Genomic DNA, 14,350 nt, shown 5'->3' with positions numbered 1-14,350 from the left:
CGTCAGTGAAGGCTCGTTCTGCACGGCTTGTGTGTTGCGTCAGTGAAGGCTTGTTCTGCACGGCTTGTGTTTTGCGTCAGTGAAGGCTTGTTCTGCACGGCTTGTGTGTTGTGTCAGTGAAGGCTTGTTCTGCACGGCTTGTGTGTTGCGTCAGTGAAGGCTTGTTCTGCACGGCTTGTGTGTTGCGTCAGTGAAGGCTCGTTCTGCACGGCTTGTGTGTTGCGTCAGTGAAGGCTTGTTCTGCACGGCTTGTGTGTTGCGTCAGTGAAGGCTTGTTCTGCACGGCTTGTGTGTTGCGTCAGTGAAGGCTCGTTCTGCACGGCTTGTGTGTTGCGTCAGTGAAGACTTGTTCTGCACGGCTTGTGTGTTGCGTCAGTGAAGACTTGTTCTGCACGGCTTGTGTGTTGCGTCAGTGAAGACTTGTTCTGCACGGCTTGTGTGTTGCGTCAGTGAAGACTTGTTCTGCACGGCTTGTGTGTTGCGTCAGTGAAGACTTGTTCTGCACGGCTTGTGTGTTGCGTCAGTGAAGACTTGTTCTGCACGGCTTGTGTGTTGCGTCAGTGAAGACTTGTTCTGCACGGCTTGTGTGTTGCGTCAGTGAAGACTTGTTCTGCACGGCTTGTGTGTTGCGTCAGTGAAGGCTTGTTCTGCACGGCTTGTGTGTTGCGTCAGTGAAGGCTTGTTCTGCACGGCTTGTGTGTTGCGTCAGTGAAGGCTCGTTCTGCACGGCTTGTGTGTTGCGTCAGTGAAGACTTGTTCTGCACGGCTTGTGTGTTGCGTCAGTGAAGGCTTGTTCTGCACGGCTTGTGTGTTGCGTCAGTGAAGGCTTGTTCTGCACGGCTTGTGTGTTGCGTCAGTGAAGGCTCGTTCTGCACGGCTTGTGTGTTGCGTCAGTGAAGACTTGTTCTGCACTGCTTGTGTGTTGCGTCAGTGAAGACTTGTTCTGCACGGCTTGTGTGTTGCGTCAGTGAAGGCTTGTTCTGCACGGCTTGTGTGTTGCGTCAGTGAAGGCTTGTTCTGCACGGCTTGTGTGTTGCGTCAGTGAAGACTTGTTCTGCACGGCTTGTGTGTTGCGTCAGTGAAGACTTGTTCTGCACGGCTTGTGTGTTGCGTCAGTGAAGACTTGTTCTGCACGGCTTGTGTGTTGCGTCAGTGAAGGCTTGTTCTGCACGGCTTGTGTGTTGCGTCAGTGAAGGCTTGTTCTGCACGGCTTGTGTGTTGCGTCAGTGAAGGCTTGTTCTGCACGGCTTGTGTGTTGCGTCAGTGAAGGCTTGTTCTGCACGGCTTGTGTGTTGCTCCACATACCTGTATGACAGTTCATATACTTGTATCATATTTTTTACCTTGAAGGGTAAAGGGGAGGTGAAGGTTGTTTGATTCTGGTGAAGGGATCTTCGTCCAAGGAATTAGAGATATCCATCCCTTCACCGGGTTAGAACTGATGACCTCCCATCCCTCGGGATCCTTAGACCTCCTGCGGGTTTGGCGCTTCCACGTTAATATAAGAATATCTAACATTTGTACAATTCTTAGACAACATTTGTTTTTGAAGATTGTTTGTCAGGTTCTAGATGTTTGTCAGGTTCTAGATGTTTGTCAGGTTCTAGATGTTTGTCAGGTTCTAGATATTTGTCAGGTTCTAGATATTTGTCAGGTTCTAGATGTTTGTCAGGTTCTAGATATTTGTCAGGTTCTAGATGTTTGTCAGGTTCTAGATGTTTGTCAGGTTCTAGATATTTGTCAGGTTCTAGATGTTTGCCAGGTTCTAGATGTTTGCCAGGCTCTAGATATTTGTCAGGTTCTAGATGTTTGTCAGGCTCTAGATGTTTGTCAGGTTCTAGATGTTTGTCAGGATCTAGATGTTTGTCAGGCTCTAGATGTTTGTCAGGTTCTAGATGTTTGTCAGGCTCTAGATGTTTGTCAGGCTCTAGATGTTTGTCAGGTTCTAGATGTTTGTCAGGCTCTAGATGTTTGTCAGGCTCTAGATGTTTGTCAGGCTCTAGATGTTTGTCAGGTTCTAGATGTTTGTCAGGTTCTAGATGTTTGTCAGGTTTTAGATGTTTGCCAGGTTCCAGATGTTCGCCTGGTTCTAGGTGTTTGCCAGGTTCTAGATGTTTGCCAGGTTCTAGATGTTTGCCAGGTTCTAGGTGTTTGCCAGGTTCTTGATGTTTGCCAGGTTCTAGATGTTTGTCAGGCTCTAGATGTTTGTCAGGCTCTAGATGTTTGTCAGGTTCTAGATGTTTGTCAGGCTCTAGATGTTTGTCAGGTTCTAGATGTTTGTCAGGTTCTAGATGTTTGTCAGGTTCTAGATGTTTGCCAGGTTCTAGATGTTTGCCAGGTTCTAGATGTTTGCCAGGTTCTAGATGTTTGCCAGGTTCTAGATGTTTGCCAGGTTCTAGGTGTTTGTTAGGTTCTAGATATATGTCAGGTTCTAGATGTTTGTCAGGTTCTAGATGTTTGTCAGGTTCTAGATGTTTGTCAGGTTCTAGATAAATGTCAGATTCTAGATGTTTGTCAGGTTCTAGATGTTTGCCAGGTTCTAGATGTTTGTCAGGTTCTAGATAAATGTCAGATTCTAGATGTTTGTCAGGTTCTAGATGTTTGTCAGGTTCTAGGTGTTTGTCAGGTTCTAGATGTTTGCCAGGTTCTAGGTGTTTGCCAGGTTCTAGATGTTTGCCAGGTTCTAGATGTTTGCCAGGTTCTAGGTGTTTGTTAGGTTCTAGGTGTTTGTCAGGTTCTAGATATATGTCAGGTTCTAGATGTTTGTCAGGTTCTAGATGTTTGTCAGGTTCTAGATGTTTGTCAGGTTCTAGATGTTTGTCAGGTTCTAGATGTTTGCCAGGTTCTAGATGTTTGTCAGGTTCTAGATGTTTGTCAGGTTCTAGATGTTTGTCAGGTTCTAGATGTTTGTCAGGTTCTAGATGTTTGTCAGGTTCTAGATGTTTGTCAGGTTCTAGGTGTTTGTCAGGTTCTAGATGTTTGCCAGGTTCTAGATGTTTGTCAGGTTCTAGATGTTTGCCAGGTTCTAGATGTTTGCCAGGTTCTAGGTGTTTGTTAGGTTCTAGGTGTTTGTCAGGTTCTAGATATATGTCAGGTTCTAGATGTTTGTCAGGTTCTAGATGTTTGTCAGGTTCTAGATGTTTGTCAGGTTCTAGATAAATGTCAGATTCTAGATGTTTGTCAGGTTCTAGATGTTTGCCAGGTTCTAGATGTCTGTCAGGTTCTAGATGTTTGTCAGGTTCTAGATGTTTGTCAGGTTCTAGATGTTTGCCAGGTTCTAGGTGTTTGTCAGGTTCTAGATATATGTCAGGTTCTAGATGTTTGTCAGGTTCTAGGTGTTTGTCAGGTTCTAGGTGTTTGCCAGGTTCTAGATGTTTGTCAGGTTCTAGATGTTTGTCAGGTTCTAGATGTTTGTCAGGTTCTAGATGTTTGTCAGGTTCTAGATGTTTGTCAGGTTCTAGATGTTTGTCAGGTTCTAGATGTTTGTCAGGTTCTAGATGTTTGTCAGGTTGTCAATGGTGTTGATGTCACACGAGACAGTGATGTAAGGATATTTATTAACGAGACGTTTCGCCCGTCAAAGTTTATTAACCAATGCATGTGATGGTGGTGTACGGTTTGGACAGGACAAGCCTGGAGACCTGGAGAAGGTTTCAGGAGTCAGCGCCCCCGCGGCTCGGTCTGAGACCAGGCCTCGTGTTGGATCAGGGTCTAATCAACCAGGCTGTTACTGCTGGCAGCACGCAAACTGACGTACGAACCTCAGCCCGGCTGGTCAGAATATGTGAAATTATAAAACTGCCAGAGATTAATGTGATGGTTTCTGGTAGTTAGAGTGAGAACTGGTGGTTAACAACAGCGTTAACAACAGCGTTAACAACATTGTTAACAACAGCACCGCCTCTACTGATGCTCATTTCCCCCCTCATTAATTAATTTAGCGTCTTCGAAGTTCATGAAATAACTGTGCCAGTTTAAATGTTGAGTACAGGTGTCTAAATTGTCTCTTCGACATGCATACAGGTGTTCCCTGATACATTGTTGCAAGCTTCTACACGTCTCTCCTACGTATAGTCTCTCCCATCATATACACACCAAGAGATATAAGTCTCACAGTATATATACCGGGTTAGTTTAAACGCTTATTTGGGGATGTAAAATATTCTTGACTGGCGGCGAACATTTTACATGCAACCTTCATAATCCTCTTGTAGTCACCTGCCTTTAAGACCTCATTAACAAATCATCCTTCACATAGTATAGCATAAACTTCACTACCAGTATGGGACGTGTATTTCTCTAAGTAACTAAGTTTTTGATAGTGCTGCAAGTGATTGGCTACGATATATCTACTCCTGGTAGCAAGGTTGGAGAAGCGGCTAAAACCTGACTGATTGGAAATGTTAAGAATCAGCCAGATGACTGTCTATAGTATGCGACTGTCTCTGGCAGGTGACTCTTTCTAGCAGGTGAATGTATCTGGCAAGTGACTGTCTCTAGCAGGTGACTGTCTCTAGCAGGTGACTGTCTCTGGCGGATGACTGTATCTAGCAGGTCACTGTCTCTAGCAGGTCGTTGTGTGTAGCAGGTCATTGTCTCTAGCAGGTCGTTGTCTCTAACAGGTTGTTGTCTGTAGCAGGTCACTGTCTCTAGCAGTGTCTCTGGCAGTGAGGATGATTCTCCTGGTTTATCTCTTATGGTTGTCAGTAAAGAGTGTTGCTACAGAAGTTTAGTAAGAGTCTGGCGTGTGTGTACACTTTACCTAACTAATTCACGACATCACATTGATCCTAATGTTGCTTTGAGCTCTTACTGATATGCACTAATACATGTGGTGTATTATTATTATTATTATTATTATTATTATTATTATTATTATTATTATTATTATTATTATTATTATTATTATTATTATTATTATTATTATTATAGGGAAATGCTAAATTTATTGGGGGTCATACAGCATCTATGGAATGTGAAGTAATTAGATTTGATTGAAGAATGGAGATAATAGATCCAGTTCCTTGAAGAAAGAGCCCTTTGTAGCATCAAGGTTATATTATTTTAGCATCAAGGCAACTTTATCACCAAGACAGTCTTTTCTAACATCAATGTAACATTTTCTAACATCAAAAATGCTTTTTTTTAATCGTCAAAAAAAATTTTTTTAGCATCAAGACAGCCATTATTTTAGCATCAAGGCAGTCTTTACTGTATCATCAAGACAGCCATTATTTTAGTATCAAGGCAGTCTTTACTGTAGCATCAAGACAGCCATTATTTTAGCATCAAGGCAGTCTTTATTGTAGCATCAAGACAGCCATTATTTTAGCATCAAGGCAGTCTTTACTGTAGCATCAAGACAGCCATTATTTTAGCATCAAGGCAGTCTTTATTGTAGCATCAAGGAAGCCTTTTGTTATCATCAGGACAGCCTTTTCAGCATAAAGAGAGCCTTTTGTTAGCAACAAGGCAGTTTATATTTTAAGCATCAACACAGCCTTGATACAGTTTGTGTTACATAGCGAGTCTAGACTCTGGGTGTTCACTCAGTCATTCCTAAACATAAACATATTTGTGGTGTACAGGTAAGGTCAAGTTAGTAATTGACTTGAGTGCTTCTTACTGTCTGTGTTTGATCTCAGACCTTTGTATTCCTTCATGTGTAATTATGTGTATTATATATGTGTAATTATATGTATTTATCGTGGCTACATGAACTCTGTGTGTGTGTGTGTGTGAGCAACATGCTTCGGGTGTTTGCAAACAGTTGTTAGTTCGTCAAGATGACTGTCTCATCTCTTAAGAAAACACCTGGAGACAGGACTTGTACATGATAATTAGTGAGGTTGAGTACAGCCCACAGGTACAAACTCGTACCAGCAGTAACTAAACTTTATCAGCTGAGAAAATTCTCTCTTCTCTCTCTCTCTCTCTCTCTCTCTCTCTCTCTCTCTCTCTCTCTCTCTCTCTCTCTCTCTCTCTCTCTCTCTCTCTCTCTCTCTCTCTCTCTCTCTCATCATTGTCATAAAAATAACAGACTAGAGGATTAACAGCAGATTCTGGGAAGTGTAGCTAAACATTTGACTATTTCACATTCAGTGTTTTTCTCACTGGTGTTTACTAACTGTACACGACTCTCGCTCCCAGCTTAATTACACTCGCTGACGACCCGCCAGGTGTTACTCTAACTAAAAATGGACTAAAAAAAAAAAGACACCGGGAAGCGTCAAGAGACTTCTCCCGCGGTAGCTATTATAGAGATAAAACCCACTACCGCAGATTTTTACGTATGAAACAGCAGAGTTTTATCTTGAAACATGTTTCTTTTAGCACTGCATAAACCACTTGTTTAAAGACATCAACTTTGATTACGTTGCTTCAACAACGTAATGGACTTGCTAAACGTGGTAAGTGTGTGTGTATGTGTGTGTGTGTGTGTGTGTGTGTGTGTGTGTGTGTGTGTGTGTGTGTGTGTGTGTGTGTGTGTGTGTGTGTGTGTGTGTGTCTGTCGGTCTGTCTGTCAGTCTGTGAGGAGCTTCCTGGCTAGACACATCACTCTGTTGGCGGCTGTGTTTACACTGTGGTTGATGCATAGATGAGGCTGGTATTATGTTGATGCTGGTGCATAGTTGATGCACCAGCATCAACTATATATATATATATATATATATATATATATATATATATATATATATATATATATATATATATATATATATATATATATATATATATACAGAGAGAGAGAGAGAGAGAGAGAGAGAGAAAGAAAGAGTTGGGCTTCGATGGAGCTCTGACTACAGAGTTGGCAGCAAAAGTCAATTGTAAACACAAACGCCTGCAGATAAGCCTCCTTCCTCCCCTCCCTCTCTCCCTCCCCCCCTCTTCCCCTTCCCCTCCTTCTCCCGTCCTCCCCCTCCTCTCACCGGCAACACAAACGCACACACACACACACACAAAATAAATCTGAAATAAGAATTTTTCTCCAAAGATAACCAAGAAAGAAGATAAGAAAAGATAAATACTGCTGCTCAAGGTCGACCAAAGGGGACCAAAAAAAAAAAAAAAGGAGTAAGTAAACACAGCCGTTCTTGGGAAAATGTTTCCAACATAGAACACAGATCCCAAAGATGTGATTTTTTCTTTTCTTTTTTTTTTTGGTATCGTTTTCAGGGTATTGTTTGTTATCCAGGATTCTGAAAAACCAAGGTGGAAGAATAGGATGCTGGTGGCGCCATCTTCTCTCAGAGACCAGCAGCTGGGAGGCTTGGTCTGGGACCGGATCGCTGGGGCGGTCTTCCTTCCCCCCCCTCCCGTCCTTCCCCAGGAATCAGGGCCAGGAGTTGAGTCTCGACACCTAAGGCCAGGTTATAATTAGGCTATATTATGTAACATAAATAGTCTCGTAACAATAACCATCGTAGATGTGTGTTTTAATTGGTTTAATTATAATGATAGCCTTAGAACTGCATTATGACTAACTGCATTACAATTAACTGCATTATAACTAACTGCATATTATTAGGTAAGACACATATGCAACAGTTCGGTATCTTTATTTCGAAACGTTTCGCCTACACAGTAGGCTTCTTCAGTCCTGGCGGTATATAAGGCTCCATCCTGTCACTTCAACTCCATATTTTTTCAGACTATGGAACAATACTCTTCTCCAGACTGAGGGACTGACCACCTCAAAACTACAAGGGTGATGGACTGATTACATCGCCTTCAAGTATCTTCTGCTTCTATCAACTTTTCTGTGCTCGACTAAAGAAGCCTACTGTGTAGGCGAAACGTTTCGAAATAAAGATACTTAACTGTTGCATATGTGTCTTACCTAACAACCTGTCGGTATTTTATACCATTTTAATGTTAACTGCATATTAACTGTGTTATAATTAACTGTATTATAACTGCATCATAACTGCATTACAACTGCATTGTAACTAACTGCATTATAACTAACTGCATTATAACTAGTTTAGTTACAATGATCAAACCGTGATGAGGACCCCATCATTGTGTGTGATGTCCCTGAGATACAGCACCTTCCTTCCTCTGCTTCGCCTTCTGCAGGTCTTAAGACTACGGAAGGTAGAGCAGTGTGGTCTGGATGACCTGGTCTGAAGTTTATAATTACTACCTTAACTCTCCTTTAAGCTCATCTTCTTTCAAGGTGATTAACATGGTGCCGGGAGACATCGTGAGAACATCGTAGCAGAGGAACCATGTACGGGGACACAATTAGATACACAGTGGGAAAGGACATCGTGGGAGGAGACACTGTGGGAGGGGACACCGTGGGAGGAGACACCGTGGGAGGGGACACAGTGGAAGGGGACACACCTGCTGGAGCAGACTACTCGTCAACATACTCAGGCAGAGCCGCGCGTGCTGGGTAAGTAAACATACATTAAAGGAGACAGAGAGCGCCAACAGGGTCAAAATTCAGACGACACTTGAGACAGGTGAAGATGCCAGAGCGGCAGTGTCTATGACTCGGAAAGGAGGGATCGGTCGTGTTTGCAACAAGGAGTGAGGGAGAGATAGGTCGTGGCTACAACAGGGAGGGAGGGATAGGTCGTGGCTACAACAGGGAGGGAGGGATAGGTCGTGGCTACAACAGGGAGGGAGGGAGGGACTGTTGGTGCACGCAACGTTTATAAGAGGAATACGTCTTTGCTGAGACAGGGACGGAAGAAATGGATCGCTTCTCAGACAAAAGACATAAACAGTCGTAGCTGCTAGGCTAAAATAAAGCTAGCATGAAAGTCGTATCAGATATCTGTTCTACGAACACTTGACGAAAAGATGAGCTGCTGCAGCTGAATGTTAAATACCAGATGGAGTGTAATGAGGAAAGAAATAACATTAGCCTTATGAAAGTGACTCGCGTAACCTACCCACTGAGTGCACACAAATGATCATGACCACTTTACCCTCCGCAGTGAGTCTCACAGACATCCTCGCTGGACCACACCCTTGTTCGTCTTTAATATGCATGAAAGACAATCTATTATAAAATATTCATTTTGACGAAGTAAAATGTATAGCTTCTGGCTTTTGGCCTCTCTGTCTCCGACACAATCTTTTTGTAAGGCCACTGAGGAATTATTTAACCAGATGAAAGCTCTCTGATAATGTGGCGTTATTTATTAAATAATTAAACTGACGATAAGTGGATAATCAGTTATTGGGAGATACATGAAACCTCTGAAGGCAAATGTCAGGTTTATTCTTCCTCTTCCCTGATAAAGCTCTTTACTAAGTGAAATTTAAACCGCATTATTAATAACACTGTCGTCGGTAGTTTGCCAGTTTGGTGGTAAAAATGGTATTTAAGTGTTTTACGCTGACACAAATGGGAGGCAGATTCAGCTCTAATTTAAGTTACGAATTTTGGCAGTAAAAAGTGAAGTTTCAAACTGCCGCTAGAGTAGCCAGTATACATGCTGCCTCCTGATGAGGGGCTCTTGATCCAAGAAACTGGAACTACCCATCCCATTCTCACCACAGACTTAACTTTCATTCCTCAGATGTTTCATGAACCCCTATGGATTTAGCGCTTCATTGTAAATGCATTAATAATCCAGGCTGGCGAGAGCAGTGACATAAACACAAGTCGAAGGTCACACTTGACAACCTCTCCTTCACTACTAAATGCCTTGTGAAAGATCAAGTTTGTGAAGACTTAAAGTGGTGCCTTTGAAGACTCGAACTGGTGGCACTGATGGTTCAAACTGGTGCCCAACCCACCTTTTGTTTCACAGTAATAATCAACATGACACAAACGGGAGAGTTGCACCAGCGACCATTTCCAGCCTATCACAGCACTAAGAGGCTCCAGCCACCAGCTTTCCTGACGGTATTGTCCCAGATAACACAGGCTGGCAGGAGTGCTGCTATATTGTGTAATGCTGGATGATATTGTTCTCTCAGCTAGCATTAATGACACTCAGGGGAGAAACAGAGACAGACAGAGACAGACAGGTAAACAGGACATAGCAATATTTCCGTAAATACAAATGAAAATATTACCGAACCCATAAGTATAAGAGAGCAAGTCAGTTATTGCTGTATCATTATAGTGAATGTAAGCACCAGAACGTATTTATCTTTCCACTCGACCTGTTTATGACCCATGCTGATGAGGCACTGCCTCTGTGTTGACCCAAATGACGACTCATGGCCGACACTCAGATTTAGGACTGAGAATAGGATGATAACTGAGAAATCTGAATAATTCACGAGAGTGAACGGAACATAATCTGAATTATTTACAAGGGGAAATGCAACTAAATCTGAATGATACATGAGAAGGAACAGAAGGAGATCTGAATAATCCTTGAGAAGAAACGGAAATAAGTCTAAATAATCCTGAGAAGGAACGGAAATAAATCTGAATAATCCCGGGACGAAATTGAACTAAACCTGAATAATTCTTGAAAGGAAATAAATCTGAATAATTCCGAGAAGAAACGGAAATAAATTTGTATAAACCCGAGAAGAAATATAAATGGATCAGGATAATTTTTGAACTAAATCTGAATAATTCAAAGAAACAAACTGAAAAAAATTTGAATAAATCGTCAGAAGGAACGGAACAATAGAAAAAAAAATCTCCGTACTTAAGTTAGACGAAATATGGATTTTTTATCTCCCACTTCAAGTCCAGGTAACAGCCTCAATAGTCATTGTAATGTTTTCAGTGTTTTTTTCGTAATTTATTCTGCCACTGTCGTTCCACAGGTCTCCTTGATCCAAAGTAACGCAGATTTTTTTTTTTTTTTTGGCTGGTGCTCACATCAGTTATGTCTACTGAAACAAGTTTAGAAGTTACGGAGACTTAGTAAGTTACCTGCATCTTTGTTTGTTTAATTTGCCAGCTGCTGATGGCACACACCTGCTGCCAGTGTTGTTGCAGATGTATACTGCAAACACACTCACATACTTGCTGATAGTGTTGCTGCGGGTGTGTAATGCAGACACACACGCACACACACCTGCTGCTAGTGTTATCGCAGGTGTATACTGCACTCACGCCCACTGCTAGTGTTGTTACAGATGTGTATTGCACACACACCTGCGACTCTTCCAGCTGTCTATTGTACACACCTGCAGGTAATAGTTTGTACACACTAGCTACTAGTCTTCCAGCTGGTTATTACACGCACACATCCCTGCTTGTAACTCCACACCTGCTTGTAACATCACACCTGCTTGTAACCCCACACCTTTTTGTAACACCACACCTGCTTGCAACACCACACCTGCTTGTAACACCACACCTGCTTCTACCAAAACACCTGTTTATACCACCACACCTGCTTGTAACACTACACCTGCTTGTAACACTACACCTGCTTGTAACACCATACCTACTTGTAACACCACACCTGCTTGCAGTACTACACCTGCTTATAACACCACACCTGCTTATAACACCGCATCTGCTTGCAACACTACACCTGTTCGTAACACCACACCTGCTTATAACACCGCATCTGCTTGTAACACCACACCCGCCTGTAACACCACACCTGCTTATAACACCGCATCTGCTTGCAACACTACTTGTTCTTGTTCAGACCAGAGCTTTGGTGAGATGGGTAAGGAAGAAGGATGGGTAAGGATGGAAATATTGGAAAAGGGTGGGAGGGGGGAGAGAGGTAGGATATAAAGGTAAGTGGCCCAACCACTTTGGTGCAATTTAAAAAGTGTACGTGAAATGATAATATATTTAAGGGGTATAAGACTAACCCATCAGAGTCACATAGATATAACAGATATATAAGTACATGACTCTGAATTGGTAGTAATTATACAAGTTGCAATTGCTTTTTTTTTTTTTTTTTTGCGATTGTACAACGGATATTTATGCGTCAAGGAAGGCAATAATTTTCTGGCCAGTTTATAAAGTTCGTGACAATGGCTTCTTACAGGTGGTGTCCAGCCATAGTAAATAGCATAATTTTTACATTAGAAAGTTATAATAAGATGTCTCCCTAATTGGGGGCGATGATTTTTTCAGTATACATAGAAGGGTTCTGGTGGTACCCAATCTTCTTCATCAGGGAGGTTGCTCAATATCATGGGTCGTGGGTAATCATCTTTATGAATAAAGCGACGGACCCTTTGTGGGGGAGTCATTCTTTGAGTCCTGTGAGGCGGAGTAGTGATGGTATAATCCGTGGTATTTACCACTTGTATAGGATGTTCTCTATCTGGCATGTATAGTTCTTGCATTATATAAAGTTGTTTCTTTTTTAGGGTGTCAAGGCGTACATTTATGGCAGTAATATCTTGTTGTATGTGTAAATCTGCCATTTTAACTCTGTCTCTCCTCCTGGTATCGGTGATGAAGCGAAGAGCTCTATTCTGGACCCTTTGTAACCGTAGCATGTTGGTCTTTGTTGTTAATGACATTGGGACACAAGGGTATTCGAGTATTGGTCTTATTATCATTTTATACAGATGTTTTTTGACATGTTGAGGGGCTTGATTAAATCGAAAGAGTCTGCTAAGACCGGCTTTGGCTATGTTGATCTTTTTAGTTACATGAGATGTTGAATGGAGCAGCCTGTCGATTTCATATCCCAAAATCTTCAATTGTTGATGCAAAACATCCTATCGTGCTAACAAGGACCTTGTCAGGATTAGTTGTAATTCTACATTTCTTTTCCCAATTAGATGTTCGACGAAGTTCAATATTCATTTTCTCTATGACTCTCTCATACTTGTATTTTCCTGTTACCGGAGTTGATGAGACGACATGAATAACATCATCTGTTGTAACACCACACCTGCTTATAACACCGCATCTGCTTGTAACGCCACACCTGCCTGTAACACCACACCTGCTCCTCTCATTTATTCACATCCTTAGCCATAATTAGCAGCAGTGGTGCCATTGTCTATATTAATTAGTGTCAGAAGTGATAACTTCATAATTAACCCCACCATCCATGTTATGCAGCACACAGACACAGACACAGACACACACACACACACACACACACACACACACACACACACACACACACACACACACACACACACACACACACACACACACACACAGCAAATATAGTCCCAATTTTTAAAAAAGGAGACAGACATGAAGTACTAAACTACAGACCAGTGTCACTGACAGGTATGGTATGCAAAGTTATGGAGAAGATTATCAGGAGAAGAGTGGTGGAACACCTAGAAAGGAATGATCTCATCAACAGCAGCCAACATGGTTTCAGGGACGGGAAATCCTGTGTCACAAACCTACTGGAGTTCTATGACATGGTGACAGCAGTAAGACAAGAGAGAGAGAGAGGGGTGGGTGGATTGCATATTCTTGGACTGCAAGAAGGCATTTGACACAGTTCCACACAAGAGATTAGTGCAAAAACTGGAGGACCAAGAAGGGATAACAGGGAAGGCACTACAATGGATCAGGGAATACTTGTCAGGAAGACAGCAGCGAGTCATGGTACGTGGCGAGGTGTCAGAGAGGGCACCTGTGACCAGCGGGGTCCCACAGGGGTCAGTCCTAGGACCAGTGCTGTTTCTGGTATTTGTGAACGACATGACGGAAGGAATAGACTCCGAAGTGTTCCTGTTTGCAGATGACGTGAAGTTGATGAGAAGAATTCATTCGATCGAAGACCAGGCAGAACTACAAAGGGATCTGGACAGGCTGCAGACCTGGTTCAGCAATTGGCTCCTGGAGTTCAACCCCACCAAGTGCAAAGTCATGAAGATTGGGAAGGGCAAAGAAGACCGCAAACGGAATACAGTCTAGGGGGGCCAGAGACTACAAACCTCACTCAAGGAAAAAGATCTTGGAGTGAGTATAACACCAGGCACATCTTCTGAAGCGCACATCAACCAAATAACTGCTGCAGCATATGGGCGCCTGGCAAACCTCAGAACAGCATTCCGACATCTTAATAAGGAATCGTTCAGGACCCTGTACACCGTGTACGTTAGGCCCATATTGGAGTATGTGGCACCAGTTTGGAACCCACACCTAGCCAAGCACGTAAAGAAACTAGAGAAAGTGCAAAGGTTTGCAACAAGACTAGTCCCGAGTTAAGAGGTATGTCCTACGAGAGATCAGCCTGACGACACTGGAGGACAGGAGAGATAGGGGAGACATGATAACGACATACAGAATACTGAGAGGAATTGACAAGGTGGACAAAGACAGGATGTTCCAGAGATGAGACACAGCAACACGGGGACACATTTGGAAGTTGAAGACACAGATGAATCACAGGGATGTTAGGAAGTATTTCTTCAGCCACAGAGTAGTCAGGAAATGAAATAGTTTGGGAAGCGATGTAGTGGAGGC

The sequence above is a fragment of the Cherax quadricarinatus genome, chromosome 24, assembly GCF_038502225.1.
Source record: "Cherax quadricarinatus isolate ZL_2023a chromosome 24, ASM3850222v1, whole genome shotgun sequence".
Lineage (NCBI taxonomy): Eukaryota > Metazoa > Arthropoda > Malacostraca > Decapoda > Parastacidae > Cherax > Cherax quadricarinatus.
This window is presented reverse-complemented; position numbering follows the sequence as displayed.